Genomic DNA, 17,133 nt, shown 5'->3' with positions numbered 1-17,133 from the left:
TCGAACTAGCACTTGCCCCACTTCGACAGTAGATGAGTTGCGCTTCCATCTTAAATAACTTGGAGGTACCGGTGTTGGACTCGGTAAGGTAAAATTAAAAATCACATAACACCAGGTTCTAGTCCAACAGGTTTGTTTGGAAGCACTAGCTTTCGGAGCGCCACTTCTTCAGCAGGTGGTTGTGGATGTTAAGATCATGCTCACAGTATTTGTAGCCAAAGGAGTCCAGTGTCAGGGAGATGTGATACAGTAAAAAAGTCTTAGATTAAAACTTTCATCTTTTCGAATGGGATCTGCTGGCTTCTGTTCTTTGATATGTAAATCCCAGAACTTTTCTGACAACTAGAGCGTTTGATGTCAGTCTGACATAGCATTGAGACACAGACAGAATTCACACCATTTGGAGATGCCGTGTTGGACTGGGGTGTACAACGTTAAAAATCACACAACACCAGGTTATAGTCCAACAGGTTTAATTGGAAGCACACTAGCTTTCGGAGCGATGCTCCATCAGGTGATAATATATCAATCATATCTTGAGAATGTAATTTAAATTTCTATCAGGTCACCCATCAACTTCCGATGCTCCAGGGAAAATAACCTCAGTCTGTTCAGCTTCTCCCTATAACTGAAACCTCCGACCCTGGCAAAATTCTTGTAAATCTTTTCTGAACCCTTTCAAGTTTCACAATCAATAGTAGGGAGACCAGAGTTGCACACAGTTTTCAAAAGGTGGCCTAACCAATGACCTGTACAGTTGCACTATGACCTCTGAACTCTTATTCTCAATGCTCTCACCATTCTTCACCATCCTAAGTACTTGTGACTCCACTTACAAGGAACTATGAACTTGCACTCCACATTCTCTTTGTTCAGCAACACTCCCCATCACCTTCCTATTAAGTGTATAAGTTCTGCCCTGATTTGCCTTTCCAAAATGCAGCACCTCACATTTATCCAAATTAAACTCCAACTGCCACTGCTTGACCCAATGGCCCATCTGATCAATATTCTGTGATTCTCTGAGGTAACATTCTTCGGCATCCACTTAACCTCCAATTTTGGTGTCATCTAAAAACTTCCTAACCATTCCTCCTATGTTCACATCTAAATAATTTATATAAATGACAAAGGGCAGTGGACCCTGCACCAATCGTTGTGGCATGTCACTGGTCACTAGCCTCCAGTTTGAGAAGCAATCCTCCACCACCATCCTCTGTCTTCTACTTTTGAGCCAGTTCTGTATCCAAATGACTCGTTCTCCCTGTATTTCATGTGAACTAATCTTGGTAACCAGTTTACCATGTCAAACACCTAATGGAACTCCATATAGATTACGTCCATTGCTCTGCCCTTACCAATTCTGTTCATTACTTCTTCAAAAACCTCAATGAAGTTAGTGAGACATGATTTGCCATGCACAGAGTCGTGTTGACTATCCTTAATCAGTTATTGTCTTTCAAAATAAATATAAATCCTGTCCCTCAGGGTTTGCTCCAACAACTTGCCCACTACTGATGGCAGGCTCGTGGGTGCATAGTTCCATAGCTCTTTCTTACCAACTTGCTTAAATAGTGGTGCCATGTTAACCAACTCCATTATTCTGGTAGCTCACCTGTGGCTATTGATGAAATAAATACTTCAGCAAGGGACCCAGCAATCACCTGCTGAGCTTTCCACAGAGTTGTCAGCTACACCTGATCAAGGTCCATGGATTTAATCAACCGTTATGTAGAGGTTGTGGGTTTGGATGTTTCTGTTGAAGGAGAATGTGATGGAAAGAAGGAAAAAAGTTTAATGTCTAATTTAGAGGTCATATGAATACTCATCCATTAATGAGGACACAAAATAGGCAGGATCCCAGAATTGTCAGTGTTACACCTCAGGATGCACCAGCACTATTCCTGGGATTGTCACAAACATTACCTTTAGTTGCAGTACTGAACGTTCCAAACTCTCCTGTATTTTGGAGATAGTTTTTTTTAAAAACTGCCCAGGTTTCTGTCCTGAGAACTACATTTTATTACAAATAAATCCACTCTAATTGCACACAAGGGAAATGTGAGTTAGCAACACATAACTCAAGAAATTGAGGGTCTAATCCCTTTAAGCAGTTGCACACATACAGGTAGGCACAAACAATCAAAGTGTGTTATGAGTGGAGCAATACATACTGGGGATTACAATTCAAAAGCAGCAAGTTTGGGGATTCTATTCAATCTCCTTTTGCATTCCAAGAGCTCTTCTTTGCAATCCTTTTCATTTTAAGGTCTTTTGATTGTCTCCAGAAAGCACAAGGTGTTGACAGACCATTTTTAGAGTCAGCCAAGTTACTGGTTTAGGGCCAATTCCAATACCGAACAACCCAGATGGCCTCCTTCTTCAAAGAACGCAATTTCCCCTCAGACGTGATTGACTATGCTCTCCACCGCATCTCCTCCACTTCCCACTCCTCCGCCCTTGAACCCCACCCCTCCAATCGCCACCAGGACAGAACCCCACTGGTCCTCACCTACCACCCCATCCACCTCCAGATACATCGTATCATCCTTCATCATTTCCGCCACCTCCAAACGGACCCCACCACCAAGGATATATTTCCCTCCCCTTCCCTATCAGCATTCTGGAAAGATCACTCTCTCCCTGACTCCCTTGTCAGGTCCACACCCCCCACCAACCCAACCTCCACTCCCGGCACCTTCACCTGCAACCGCAAGAAATGCAAAACTTATGCCCACACCTTCCCCCTCACTTCCCTCCAAGGCCCCAAGGGATCCTTCCATATCCGTCGCAAATTCACTTGCACCTCCACACACATCATTTACTGCACCCGATGTGGCCTCTTCTACATTGTGGAGACAGGCTTCCACTTGCAGAACGTTTCAGAGAACACCCTTGGGACACCCGCACCAATCAACCCAACTGCCCCGTGGCTGAACACTTTAACTCCCCCTCCCACTCCGCCAAGGACATGCAGGTCCTTGGACTCCTCCATCGCCAGACCATGGCAACATGACGCCTGGAGGAAGAGCGACTTATCTTCCGCCTGGGAACCCTCCAACCACAATGGATGAATGCAGATTTCTCCAGCTTCCTCATTTCCCCCCCCCCCCCCCCCCCCCCCCAATTTTATCTCAGCTCCAACCCTCGGACTCAGCACCGCCTTCTTGACCTGCAATCTTCTTCCCGACCTCTCCGTCTCCACCCCCTCTCCGGCCTATCACCCTCACCTTCACCTCCTTCCACCTATCGCATTCCCAATGCCTCTCCCCCAAGCCCCTCAAAAATCAGCAAGGCAGCCTTTGTATGGAACAGCAGAAAATGAGGGAGATACTACATGAGTATTTTGCATCAATATTTACTGTGGAAAAGTATATGGAAGATATAGACTGCAGGGAAATAGATGGTGACATATTGCAAAATATCCAGATTACAGAGAAGGAAGGGTTAAATGTCTTGAAATGGGTAAAGGTGGATAAATCCCCAGGACCTGATCAGTTGTACCCAAGAACTCTATGGGAAGCTAGAGAAGTGATTGCTGGGCCTCTTGCTGAGATATTTGTATCATCGATAGTCACAGGTGAGGTGCCGGAAGACTGGAAGTTGGCAAACGTGGTGCCACTGTTTAAGGAGGGAGGTAAGGGCAAGCCAGGGAACTATAGACTGGTGAGCCTGACCTCAGTGGTTGTTGGAGGGAATCATGAGGGACAGGATATACATGTATTTGGAAAGGCAAGGACTGATTAGGGATAGTCAATGTGCGTAGGAAATCATGTCTCTCAAACTCAATTGAGTGTTTTGAAGAAGTAACAAAAGGATTGTTGAGGGCAGCGCAGTAAATGTGATCTGTATGGACTTCAGTAAGGTGTTTGATAAGGTTCCCCATGGGCAACTGATTAGCAAGGCTAGATCACAGAGAGAACTAGCCATTTGGATACAGAATTGGCATAAGGGTAGAAGTCAGAGGGTGGTGGTGGAGAGTTGATTTTAAGACTGGAGACCTGTGACCAGTGGAGTGCCACAAGGATCGGTGCTGGGTCCTCTACTTTTAGTCATTTACATAAATGATTTGGATGTGAGCATAAGAGATACAGTTAGTAAGTTTGCAGATGACACCAAAAGTGGAGGTGTAGTGGACAGGGCAGAGGGCTCATGCCCGAAACATCGACTCTCCTGCTCCTTGGATGCTGCCTGACCTGCTGCGCTTTTCCAGCAACACATTTTCAGCTCTGATTTCCATCATCTGCAGTCCTCACTTTCTCCACAAAAGACCATAGGTGTTTTTTTTTTTTTGCAGAGCATCAATTTCGACCACAATAAAGGGAAAAGCACAAAACGAGAATGGAGTTGTAAAGACAGATTAGATTGCAAAACAGTATTTTGACTAACCTATTTGAATGGGCAGCCAAACACCACCGAGCCCATTGTTCACCAGAGGCCAAATCTGCTCTTTGCAATATGTTTCAGTGTGCTGTTGCGGGTGAATTTACACTGATTTTTCTGCACCCTTCACAACAGATAGAAAGTTTCACCATGCTTCAGACGCAAATCAGTCTTTTGAATTGGAGTCATGATTTGAAAGTAATTTGAAACTTCTCAGAGATTTGCAGGCTTGCCTGTGATTTCATCTTCCCCCAGCCACGTTTTTCACACTGGAACAGCAGGTTTGCACTTCATGCATTATTCAGCCTCAAGTTGCCTTTTCAACTCCATAAGGTGATAATGAGACAGCAAATCTTAACTTCTGATACATTGTTTGACTTAGACATTTAGCCTCAAGTGTTCAACATTTTTCTGACTGAAAAGGGATGACAGCAAATTGCAGTGGATTTGTTTTTCAGGAATTAGATATGCCCTTGAAGCCAGCTAAATAATGAAATATAGAACTAAAAGAATTCAAACGAGCATTTGAGGAATGTGAACTTGAAATCAGATTCTGAGATTCTCTGTTTCTGGTCAAACCACAACTAAGTTCACTATCTCTACTTAACACAATGTTGGATGAATACCTATGTTTTTTCATGCTCCCTTCTTTCTTCCATAAACTGTCTTTGCCTTAAATCTCCACAGATATCTCTCTCCAAGCCACGATTTCCTTTTATTAGCACTCCATACCTTCTGAGCACTTGCCTCATCAGTTGTCTTGCCTTCACTATTGTCTCTACTCCACAACTGCTTTTCCTCCTAATGCATCCTGCTGTTGTCTACAACCTCTTCTATCCACCAGTGTCTCTCCTGTCTTAGTTCTGATTCTCCTATTCATTACATCTCCAGTTCCCCAAACATTGTGAATTCTCACTGATTTTGCCTGTCAGCCCAGGGTCTCTATTATCTTTATGATCACTCACATGCGAACCCACCTGACCACACCGATTGCGTCTCCCCACCAATTCCTAGTGGTTTTTCCCTCCTTCTGACACTATTTTTGGCAATTTCTGAGATTCCAGGCAATAAGACCCTGATTCATTCTGGTGATAGGCCCAGATGACTCCTCTGCCGAGTATAAACCCTTTTGTGGAAGTAAATTTCACATACCACACAAAAGCATTTTGAAAAATAAGTGTTTAAGTAAAGGATAAGTAAATAATGTTATTTTAATTTTCTCAGCGGCAGCTGCTCCGACTCTGGATCTGAAAACAGCAAATCCTTGGCTCATTCTGTCTCAGGACCAGACCGGTGTGAGATTCAGGAGACAAACCGCAATGGCTACTTAACATCCCGGAGAGATTTGACAACTGGCCCTTTGTTCTGGGATCAGCAGGATTCATATCAGTGAGTCATTACTGGGAGGTGGGAAACAAGACTGAGTGGATTCTGGGAGTGGTCTGGGAGTCTGTGGAGAGGGAAAGGGAAATTAGTTTGATTGTCTTCTCGATCCCTCTCACCCCAAAGGTTGAACCTCAGGATATTGGCATTTTCTTGGACTATGAGAATGGACAGGTGTCATTTTACAATGCGGACAACATGTCCCATCTCCACACTTTCACCCACACTTTCAATGAGAGGATCTTTCTCTTCTTCAATCCGGGATCTAAGGAAGGTGGAAAGAACTCAGCACCACTGCCAATCTGTGAGATTTAAGATCACCTCTGGGTCCTGCATGTAATTTTATACCATCTTCATTTCTCTTGTCACTGATTAACTGATGGAAATGTGTGCACTTCAGTATCATAAAATTAATACTTTATCTGCTCCACATTAAGAAGCACCCATTGACAACACACTGATTAATACTGTTAGGAGAGTAAAGCACAACATGCAATAGGTTACAAACTAAAATAACTGAGGATGCTATAAATCAGACACAAAAATAGAGGTTGCTGGAAAAGCTCAGTAGGTCTGGCAGCATCTGAGTAGAGAAATCAAAGTTAATGTTTTGGGAAATGTTAACTCTGATTTCACTTCACAGATGCTGCCAGACCAGCTGAGCTTTTCCAGCTTCTCTTGTTTTTGTTTATGAAATGTGATGGGTTGTGTGCGAAACTAGCGCTCAAAGGGACCTCAATAAGTTGCACGTAATGGTAGCATAGGCACTTGTGTGTCATTAGTCTAATGTTTGGGCTGCTTGTTGTTATACCCTCACCACCTGGAACTTGCATGATCCCTGGTTCAGAAAAATTAAGACGAAACCTCAAAGTTGCAACTGGTTGCAAACCAAGAAAAGCAATTGGTTTTGGTAAATTGACAGATGTAATAACAGATTAACTTGGACAAGGAATGTAAATATTAGAACTTGGACAAATTCAATTCAATACATAATAAGAGATGGGGGAGAGTCCATATCATTGGGTAGGTCTGCATTTGTTTCCCATTCTCTCAATCTTTGGGATGATGGAAGAACATAGCGAGCAGAGATGGTGCAAACCTTGGCATGCAGTGGTAAGCATAGTTCTGGTTACAAGGTTTGATGCAGTCACATTGAGGAAATGCCAATATGGTTGAAAATCAGGATGGTACTAGGTTTTGAGGGTCACTTGTAGGTTCCTTTATATCTGCTGCCCTTGCATTTCTAGGTGGATGAGGTCATGGACTTGGAAGGTGCTATCGATTAAGATTAGCAAAAATTAACCTATATAGTGTTTTCCATGTAGTTCAATCAATTACACAGGTAGAAGTCATAGAGTTACATAAAACAGAAATGGACCCTTTGACCCAACTCATCCATGCCGACCATTCATCTCAGTCTGACCAAGTCCCATCTGCCAACATTTGGCCCTCAAAATCTTGCATATTCATTTAACCACTTGGACACCTTTAAATGTTGTAACTGTACCTGTCTCCTGAACTTCCTCATGCAGTTCATTACAAACATGCATTACCCTTCTTGTGTTATCCCTCAGGCCATTTTATAACTATTCCCCTCTCACCTAAAACCTGTGCTTTCCAATTTTGGCCTTCCCAACCTCAGGAAAAAGATTGGTTAATGACCCTATCCATGCCCCTCATGATTTTATAAACTATTAGTTCTCCAGCTGCAGACTGAGGCTTTTTCACAGGGTGTAGTTTTTTAATTACTCCACATTCATCAAAGTTTTACCTGCACATCCACCAATATCATTTATTGTATCCGTTGCTCCCGATGCGGTCTCCTCCGAGCAGAACGCTTTAGGGAACATCTCTGGGACATCTGCACCAATCAATCACACTGCCCTGTGGCCCAACATTTCAACTCCCCCTCCCAATCTACCGAGGACATGGAGGTCCTGGACCTCCTTCACCACCGCTCCCTCACCAACAGACGCCTGGAGGAAGAACTCTTCATCTTCCGCTTCGGAACACTTCAACCCCAGCGCTTCAATGTGGACGTCAACAGTTTCCTTATTTCCCCTTCCCCCACCTCACCCCAGTTCCAAACTTCCAGCTCAGCATCGTCCCATGACTTGTCCTACCTGCCTATCTTCTTTCCCATCTATCCTCCACCCTCCTCCCCGACCTATCATCTTCATCCCCTCCCCACTCGCCTATTGTACTCTATGCTACTTTCTCCCCACCCCCACCCTCCTCTCACTTATCTCTCCACCCTTCAGGCTCTCTGCCTGTATTCCTGATGAAGGGCTTTTGCCCGAAACATCAATTTTACTGCTCCTCGGATGCTGCCTGAACTGCTGTGCTCTTCCAGCACCACTAATTCAGAATCTGGTTTCCAGCATCTGCAGTCATTGTTTTTACCCAATTCCTCGGGGACACAGGATCAAGGTGCAGAGTGAGCTGGGGTGGAAGATTTAAAAGGGATGTGTGAGGCAGGTTTTTCACAGTGCTTGGAATGCGCTGCCAGACGAGATGATGGAAACAGACACAACAGCAGCATTTAAAAAACAGCTGGACGAATACATGCATAGGAGATACTAGAGTGATACCGATCCAACAAGTGAAGACAGTTTTGGTTTGCAAGGGCTAAATGTGTCAACGCATGCTTGGAGGACCGAAGGGCCTTTTTCTGTGCTCTATTGCTCTTTGTTTTATTACACAGAAAGTCCTCCCCTGCCACTTCGGGAACATGAACCACCTGCCTTTCTCTGCCCCAGAATGGTGGCTGTTCCCTGGTGGGAACCTTTCCGGCCAGAAGGGTTCAAAAGAAACTCGTTTGCAGGCCCAGTAGCGACTCATTCTGCAGAATTTGTGGCCTCCACAAAGAACTTCCGAAGCCCCCGCTCCAGTCATCACTCACCTCTGCAGATACAAACAATCAAGGTCCCAGGCGAAGGGACTGCCGCACAAGCGCACTGTATCTTACAGCGCAGGAGATGGAGGGGGTTCCAGACCTTGATGAATGATGGGTATGCAGATTGCCATTGGAAGCCGTACAGTGGTTTTGGTTAGACATTTATTTTGATAGATGTAGTTTGTTTTGAAACTCCTGGAGAAGCGAAGTCCCACATATAGCGACAACAATAGTGGAGTCTCACATATAATGTTAATTATTGCCAGAACAATTCTTCCAATTGGATGTTACCACACTGATGCCCAGAAGCTGGGATGCTGTAGGGAATCTTTGCTCTCCACAACTGCCAAGATGGCATTCGCACAGATGTTCCAGGGCATGCATTTTACTTCTGCTGGTACATGAAGAAAGAACAGGGAATCCTTGGGACATATGCCACAGCCCCTTTTTAATCCATTACAGGGTGTAGTTTTTTTGACCAGCATAGCTTTTTAATATCGCCATTCCTAATTATACAGCCATTGAATGATGTACAGCACAGAAACAAACCCTTCAGTCCAACTCGTCCATGGTGACCAGATATCCTAACCGAATCCAGTCTCATTTGCCAGCACTTGGCCCCTATCCCTCTAAATCATTCCTATTCATATCCCATCCAGATGTCTTTTAAATATTGAATGTGTACGAGCCTCCACCACTTCCTCTGGCTGCTCATTCCATACATACACCACCCTCTGTGAGGAAAAAAGTTGCTCCTTAGGTCACTTTTACATCTTTCCGCTCTCACCCTAAGCCGATTCCCTCAAGTTCTGGATTCCCTCACCACAGAGAAAAGACCTTGTCTATTTATCTTATCCATTCCCTCATGATTTTATAAACCCCTCTAAGGTCAACCCTCAGCTTCCAATCCTCCAGGGAAAACAGCTCCAGCCTGTTCAGCCTCTCCCTATAGCTCAAATCCTCCAATCTTGGCAACAGCTGCGTAAATCATTTCTGAACCCATTCAAGTTTCACAACATACTTCTGATATGAAGGAGACCAGAACTGCATGCAATATTCCAAAATTGGCCGAACCAATGTACTGCACAGCTGCAACATGACCTCCCAACTATTTTACTCAATGCTCTGACCAATAAAGGAAAGCGTACCAAACAGGTTCTTCACTATCCGATCCACCTGTGAGTCGACTTTCAAGGAGTATGAAACCGCACTCCAAGGGTTCATTGTTCAGCATCACTCCCCAGGACCTTACCATTAAAGGTATGAGTCCTGTTCTGATTTGCTTTTCCAAAATGCAGCACCTTGGCATTTATCTATATTAAATTCCGTCTGCCACTCCATCTGCCCATTGATCCATCTGATCAGATCCCGTTGTACTCTGTGGTATCCGCTGTCCACTCCACCTCCAATTTTGGTGTCATTTGCAAACTTACTAACTCTAACTTCTGTGTTCACATCTAAATCATTTATATAAATCACAGGAAGTAGTCCTCGTGGTATACCACTGTCACAGGCCTCCAGTCTGAAAAGCAATCCTTCACCAGTTCTGTATCCAAATGGCTAGCTCTCCCTGTATTCCATTCGATCAAGTCTTACTAACCAGTCTCCCACGCCTTACTGAAGTCCACGTAATCATGTCTACTGTTCTGCCCTCGTTACTCCTCTTTGTTTCTTCTTCAAAAAACTCAATCAATTCATGAGACATGATTTCCCACGCACAAAGCCATGCTGACTATCCCTAATCAGTCCTTGCCTTTCCAAATACATGCAAATCCTGTCCCTCTAGACTCCCTTTAACAACTTGCCCACCACCAATGATAGGCTATCTAATCTTTAGTTCCCTGGCTTATCCTTACCACCTTTCGTAAATAGTGCAACCACGTTAGTCAACCTCCAGTCTTCTGGCACCTCACCTGTGACTATTGATGATACAAATATCTCAGCAAGGGGCCCCAGCAATCACTTCCCTAGCTTCCTACAGAGGTCTGGGGTATACCTGATCAGGTCCTGTGGATTTATTCACTTTTCCATTTCAAGGCATCCAGCACCCCCTCCTCTGTAATATGGACATTTTCCAATTGGGCTGAGAAAATTCCATTGAACTCCTTTTGGCTCTATTTGCTGCCCTCGAAATGGAGTGCATAATTCCAAATGATTCGTACACCACTATAGGCAGTTAAACTCAACCACTTTCTTGTGGGTGTGGAGAAACCTGGAAGTCAGATTAGAATGGCAAGTTTCCCTTCTGAAAGGAAGAACATCTCATTTTATTTTATTTACGTTTGATCTATGCAATAAAATTGAAAAATATTACTCTGAATTAAGGGAACTGTAGAAAAGAAATTAACAGCGTTTACAAAGAAATGGATTTTGCTGAATTTACTTGCAGTTTGCAAAGCAAGAGCATCAAATTAATGATGTTACTGTGAGGGAACATCGACACAGGCAACTTCTCTCCACTTGTTCGTTTTCAGCACTACCTATGCAGTGACAATGGTTTGATGACGTCCAGCTTTTCCATTGACCAGGAGGAGTTGATTGGAGACAGAGCAAATGAGAAGCAGCTTTTAAATTATGGTGACCAGTTTTTCCATGTCAGCAAGAAAGGTGTATTTACCTTCTGCACGGAAAGAATCTGGAGACAGCTCTATCTCTCTCACCTACATCTGAAATGTACCAGTAAATCAAACTTTTCTTTTTTTATTCATTTGTGGGATGGAGGCATCGCTGGCTGGTCAGTGTGTTGCCTTGAAGGGACTTTTTAGTGGCTGAGTACATCTGAAAGGTTTGCCTGGCCATTTCAGAGGGTAATTGAGAGTTAACCACATTGGAGTTACATGTAGGCCAGACCAGGTGAAGATGACAGTTTCCTTGTTTTGAAGGACATTAGTGAATCAGATAGAATTTCCTGAAAATAATTTCATGATAGGCAGTCAATAATTAATTCCAGCTTTTTTCTTCTTTTTAAATTCAAATTCCACTCAGAACATTAACTGAATTCGTGGATTAAGAAGCTCGTGATTTTACTACTCGGCCATTGTGGCCCATTCCTTTTGGTAGACATTTCCATTCACCTATTTCCACAAAACTACTTTTTGCATATCCCGACTGAAGGGATGAAAAGAATACCTTCCAGAGTATGATAAGGATCTATTCTAAACCAGTGACTGAAGATTGAATAATTGGGCAAACTGTTGTGTGGCATTTTCAAAAATAAGTATTTAAGTAAATGATAGCATGAATATAAATGACTGTTGTTTTAGTTATCCTAGTTCCAGCTTCTCTGACTCCAGATCCAAACACAATGAATCCTAGGCTCACCCTGTCTGAGGACCAGACCAGTGTGAGACTTGGAGACAAACCCCAGCGGCCACTTCAGATCTAGAAAGATTTGACAACTGGCGTTTTGTCCTGGGATCAAAGGGATTCACATCAGGGAGTTATTGCTTGGAGGTGGAGGTAGGAAACAAGCCTGAGTGGACTCTGGGAGCAGTCTGTGCATCTGTGGAGAGGCAAAAAGAAATTAGTCCAAACCTTGACATCAACTATTGGATTATATGGCTTTCCTTGGATTTTGTTATTTGATCAACATCAACGTCTTCTGGACCCCTCTCACCCTAAAGGTTTACTTGCAGGATATTGGCGTTTTCATGGACTATGAGAACGGACAGGTGTCATTTTACAGTGCAGACAACATGTGTCATCTCCACACTTTCTCCCACACTTTCAATGAGAGGATCTTTCCCTTTTTCAATCCAACATCTAAGAAAGGTGGAAAAGACTCAGCACCACTGACAACCACTGAGATTTAAGATCAACTACGAGTTCGGCATGTAATTTCATACCATCTTCATTTCTCTTGCCAGCTATAAACTGATGGAGTTTTGTCTTCATTATCATGAAATGAATACTTTATCTGCTCTGTAATAAAGGAACACTGATTGACAACACACTGATTAATGCTGTTGGGAGAGTAAAGCATGAAATGTGACAGAATAATAACCAAAAGAAGTCCGGATGCTGTAAATCAGACACCAAATTAAACGTTGCTGGAAAAGCTCAGCAGGTCTGGCAGCATCTGTATCGAGAAATCAAAGTTAATGTTTTGTGAAAGGTGCTGCCAGACCTGCTGATCTTTTCCAGAATCTTCTCTTTTTGTTTTTGAAACATGATAGGTTGCGTGCAAAGCCAGCTCTGAAAGGGACCTCAAAAGGTTGTACATAATGTTTATATATGCACTTGTGACATTGGTCTAATGCTTGGGCTTCTCTTTTTTTTTTCCCCTCTCCACCTGGAACTTAAATGAAACCTGGTTCATAAAATCCAGGCAAAAGCTCAAAGTTGCACCCATATGCAGAGGCAATTGATTTTGATAAGTCATCAGATAAAATAACACATTAACTTGGGAAAAGCATATAAATAGTTTGACAAATTCAATTCAATGTATGAGACAAGGGAAGATGTGGTCATCATGGGTTAGGCCTGCATTTGTTGTCCATTCTCACAATCTTTGGAAAGATGGAAGAAAGTAGCTTTTTTGAGCTAGATTAGAGTGGTGCTGAAAAAACACAGCAGTTCAGGCAGCATCCGAGGAGCAGTAAAATCGATGTTTCAGGCAAAAGCCTGAAACATCGATTTTACTGCTCCTCGGATGCTGCCTGAATTGCTGTGCTTTTCCAGCACCACTCTAATCTGGACTCTGGTTTCCAGCATCTGCAGTCATTGTTTTTACCTTTTTTGAGCTAGTGCAATCCTTGGCATGTAGTGATATGCACACTGCTGGTTACAAGATTTTGATGCAGTCACATTGAGGAAATGCCAATATCGTTCAAAATCAGGATGTTACTTGGTTTTGAGAGCAACTAGTAAGTTCCTTTACAGCTGCTCCCCTTGCATTTCTAGGTGGAAGAGGTCACAAGTTTGGAAGGTGCTATTGATTAAGATTAGCAAGGAGAACCTGCAGTTATATAATGCTTTCCATGTTGTTCAATTAATTCTGTACAAAGAAGTCATAGAGTTATAAAGAATGGAAACAGAGTTATTGGCCCATTTCATTCGTGCTGGACAATACATCCAAGTCTGACCTAACCCCATCTGCCAACATTTGGCCCTCCAAACCCTTCCTATTCATAAAACTATACAGATACCTTCAAATGTTACAATTGTACCTGCCTCCAGAATTTCCTTCGGCAGTTCATTTCAAAAACATACTCCCCTTTGTTTGTAACCCCTCAGGCCAGTTTATAATCTTTTCTCTCTTACCTTAAACCAATGTCTCCTAATTTTGGCCTCCCCAACTCTCGGAGAAAGAGATTTATTAATTACCCTATCCATTATCCTCAGGATTTTATAAACCCCTAGGTATCCAGCTCCAGACTGAGAAACAAATCACTAATGTCAGGGGTCACGTCCATTTATGAATAATCCTCCCTGCCATTCTCTCTCGGCTTCCTTCCTCACCAGAGATCAGAGGCTTCACTGGCTTCTCCCCCGAGTGAAAGCTTTTGTTTATAGGCTGCATGGTTTTGTGCAGGGGAGGTCAGGCCTCACTAACTTGATTGCCTTTTTTGAGGAGGTGACAAAGGTGATTGAGGAGGGAAAGTTGGTTGATGTTGCTTACATCATAGACTTCCGTAAAACCTTTGATAAGGTCCCTCAGGGGAGACTGGTACAAAAGATTTTAGCTGAGAAGAATGGTTTGATTGGTTGGGTTGGAGGTTGAAGGGTGACCTGACAGAATATTATAAGATTGTGAATGGCATGGTTAAAGTGGAAAGTATGAAGATTTTTCCTGTGGTGGAGGGATCAATTACGAGGGGATACCGGTTCAAAGTGTGGAGTGGGGTGGAGGATTTAAAATAAATTTGTGAGACAGGTTATTCACCCAAACGGTGCTGAGTGCAAGGAATGCACTGCGAGAGGAGGTGATGGAAGCAGACACAATGGCAGCATTCAAGAAACCTGAACGAATCCATGAATAGGAAGGGAATGGAAGGATACAGATCCTGCAAGTGAAGACAGTTTTTGTATGGAAGGGCCAAATGTGTCGGTGCAGGCTTGGAGGATTGAAAGGCTCATTCTTGTGCTGTATTGCTCTTTGTTCTATTACACACAATGCCCACTCTCCCCCTTTCTCTGTGCAAGGATGTTACCTGTTCCCTGATTGGAACCTTCCCGGCAGGGAGGGTAAAAAACAAACTCGTCTCCACACCCGGGAGGTACTCATTCTGCAGGCTTTCGGGCCTCCACACGGAGTTTCTGTAACCACGCGCTCCAGTCATGGCTTCCCTCTGCAAATACAAACAAGAAGGTTCCCAGTCAAGGGTAGCTCCGCGCAAATATGAATTTGGTAGGGAGACCGAAAATAGAGAGAATGATTCGTTTTCAGACTGAGTGAGTTTTAAAGCGGTGTTCCATAGAGGTTAGAAGCAGGATCGCTGCTTTTCTGGTACATATTAATGACTAGACGTGAGTACATGAGTTACAAATTAAAGAAAACTAAATATATTGTGAAGATTACACTGACATGATGCCGAAACACTGTAAAGAAAGGTCTAGAAGGACGTTACCAGAGAGCCGTGATCAATGCACTGTATTTCAAAATATCAGTGATGAGTTTACAGGATATACCCAGAAGCAGACAATAATTCCTGTTAGAGGAGTTAAAGAGAGAGATACAGCAGACTCGGAGCAGAAACAATCGAACTCGGTGGAGCAGCTTCCTATCAGCTATGTAGACACCCTGCGCTCAGAGCCCATGGCAGGCAGTGTCCATGAGGTTAGACTAATGGACATGACCCGGTCAGCACAAAGCAAAATGATATCCCAGGGAAAAGTCAGGGCAAAGGGTCAGCACGGACACACCGGGCCGACCTGCTCCTTGTATCTGCGCTGACCCATCTGGATTCAGTGACTTTCCTGATTTTGATACATTCCTGACTAATCCTCAATTCCAATTATGCGCCCCAACTTCAATTCACTGCAGCCTCCATCAATCCACACTGTAATCAAGAATTAATACCAACAGCGTTCTGATGCTCCTGGAATTCTGTCCATTATCTGTCCATTCTGTCCACTATCCATATATAACCCAGATTTGGAGGTGCCGGTGTGTGTTAAAAATCGCAGAACACCAAGTTACAATCCAAGATTTGTTTCGAAGCACTAGCTTTCGGAGAGCTGATCCTTCATCAGTTGGTTGTGGAGTATAAGTTATAGCCAAATAAACCTGTTGGACAATAACCTGGTGTTGTGCGATTTTTAACTCTATATAGCCCCGAGGTCGTGTGAGTCAGAGAGAGGGGCAGATGGGACAGTGTGACAAGACTCAGTTTGTGTGAGGCGGGATTGATCGAGGCAAGAGAATGGATTGGATGGGATTTCTTTCACTCAGAGAGAGGGAGGCGGCGGTGTGGGGGGTGGTCGGGAATGATCCGGGGGAATTGGGAGACGGAATTAAGCATAAATAAACACACGATGTTACAGGAAAGGAGACAGTTTCAAGAATCTATGGAGAGCGAGAAACTGAGTTAACTTTTCGACCCCATTGTGATCTTTGTCAGCAACCCCGTTACCTCTGTTTCTCTCCCCAGAGATGCTGTTATACTACAGCTCTATCGAGTCCTGGTTAGACCACCCTTGGAATATTGTGTTCAGTTTTGGTCGCCTTATTAAACGAAAGCTGTGTAAGCTTTAGAGAGGAGATTTACCAGAATGTTGCCTTTACTCGAGGGCATGTCTTCTGAAGAAAGGTTGAGCGAGTGAGGGCACTCCTCTTTGGAGCGAAAAAGGATGAGGTGACTTGATAGACGTATTGAAGATGAGAGTGATGCTGAAAAAGTACAGCAAGTCAGGCAGCATCCGAGGAGCAGGAAAATCGACGTTTCGGGTGAAAGCCCTTCATCAGGAAATGGAGGCAGGGAGCCTCAGGGCGGAGAGACAAATTGGGGGTGGGGGTGGGGGGATGCTGGGGAGAAGGTAGCAAAAGAGTACAATAGGTGAATGGGGATGGGGATGAAGGTGATAGGTCAGAGAGGAGGGTGTCAGGACATGGTTGAAGAGCTTCAGGGCAGAGGAGATGACCTGGCGGTTACAGTGAGAGAAAGACTCACTGAGATTTTTGTGGAGGGTGGAGGAGAACATCTTCAGGGTAGGCATCCTTGTAAGAGGGTTCGCCTGTCAATCGAAATGTGGGAAAAACAATGACTGCAGATGCTGGAAACCAGATTCTAGATTAGTGGTGCTGGAAGAGCACAGCAGTTCAGGCAGCATCCGAGGAGCAGTAAAATCGAGGTTTCGGGCGAAAGCCCTTCATCAGGAAATGGAGGCAGGGAGCCTCAGGGCGGATAGAGACAAATTTTACTGCTCCTCGGATGCTGCCTGAACTGCTGTGCTCTTCCAGCATCACTAATCCAGAATCGATATGTGACAGGCGGTTCCACGAGCATTGACGGATTGGTTGAAACAGCCGT

At 43.9% G+C, this 17,133-nt stretch overlaps 1 long non-coding RNA gene across 1 annotated transcript; it reads right to left on the bottom strand.

Annotated features, from left to right (window-relative positions):
- Positions 1–10,955: 10,955 nt before the first annotated feature.
- LOC140455331 (uncharacterized) lies at positions 10,956–15,322 on the bottom strand. The gene is made up of 3 exons (XR_011952819.1): positions 15,232–15,322; positions 14,815–14,952; positions 10,956–12,164 (listed from the first exon to the last, which is right to left on the bottom strand). It is a non-coding gene; the product is annotated as an uncharacterized lncRNA (long non-coding RNA).
- Between the last annotated feature and the right edge of the window lie 1,811 nt (positions 15,323–17,133).

Source organism: Chiloscyllium punctatum, chromosome 30 (genome assembly GCF_047496795.1).
Source record: "Chiloscyllium punctatum isolate Juve2018m chromosome 30, sChiPun1.3, whole genome shotgun sequence".
NCBI classification, from domain to species: Eukaryota; Metazoa; Chordata; class Chondrichthyes; order Orectolobiformes; family Hemiscylliidae; genus Chiloscyllium; species Chiloscyllium punctatum.
The sequence above is the reverse complement of the archived record's forward strand: the minus strand, read 5'-3'. Positions and strand labels throughout refer to the sequence as shown.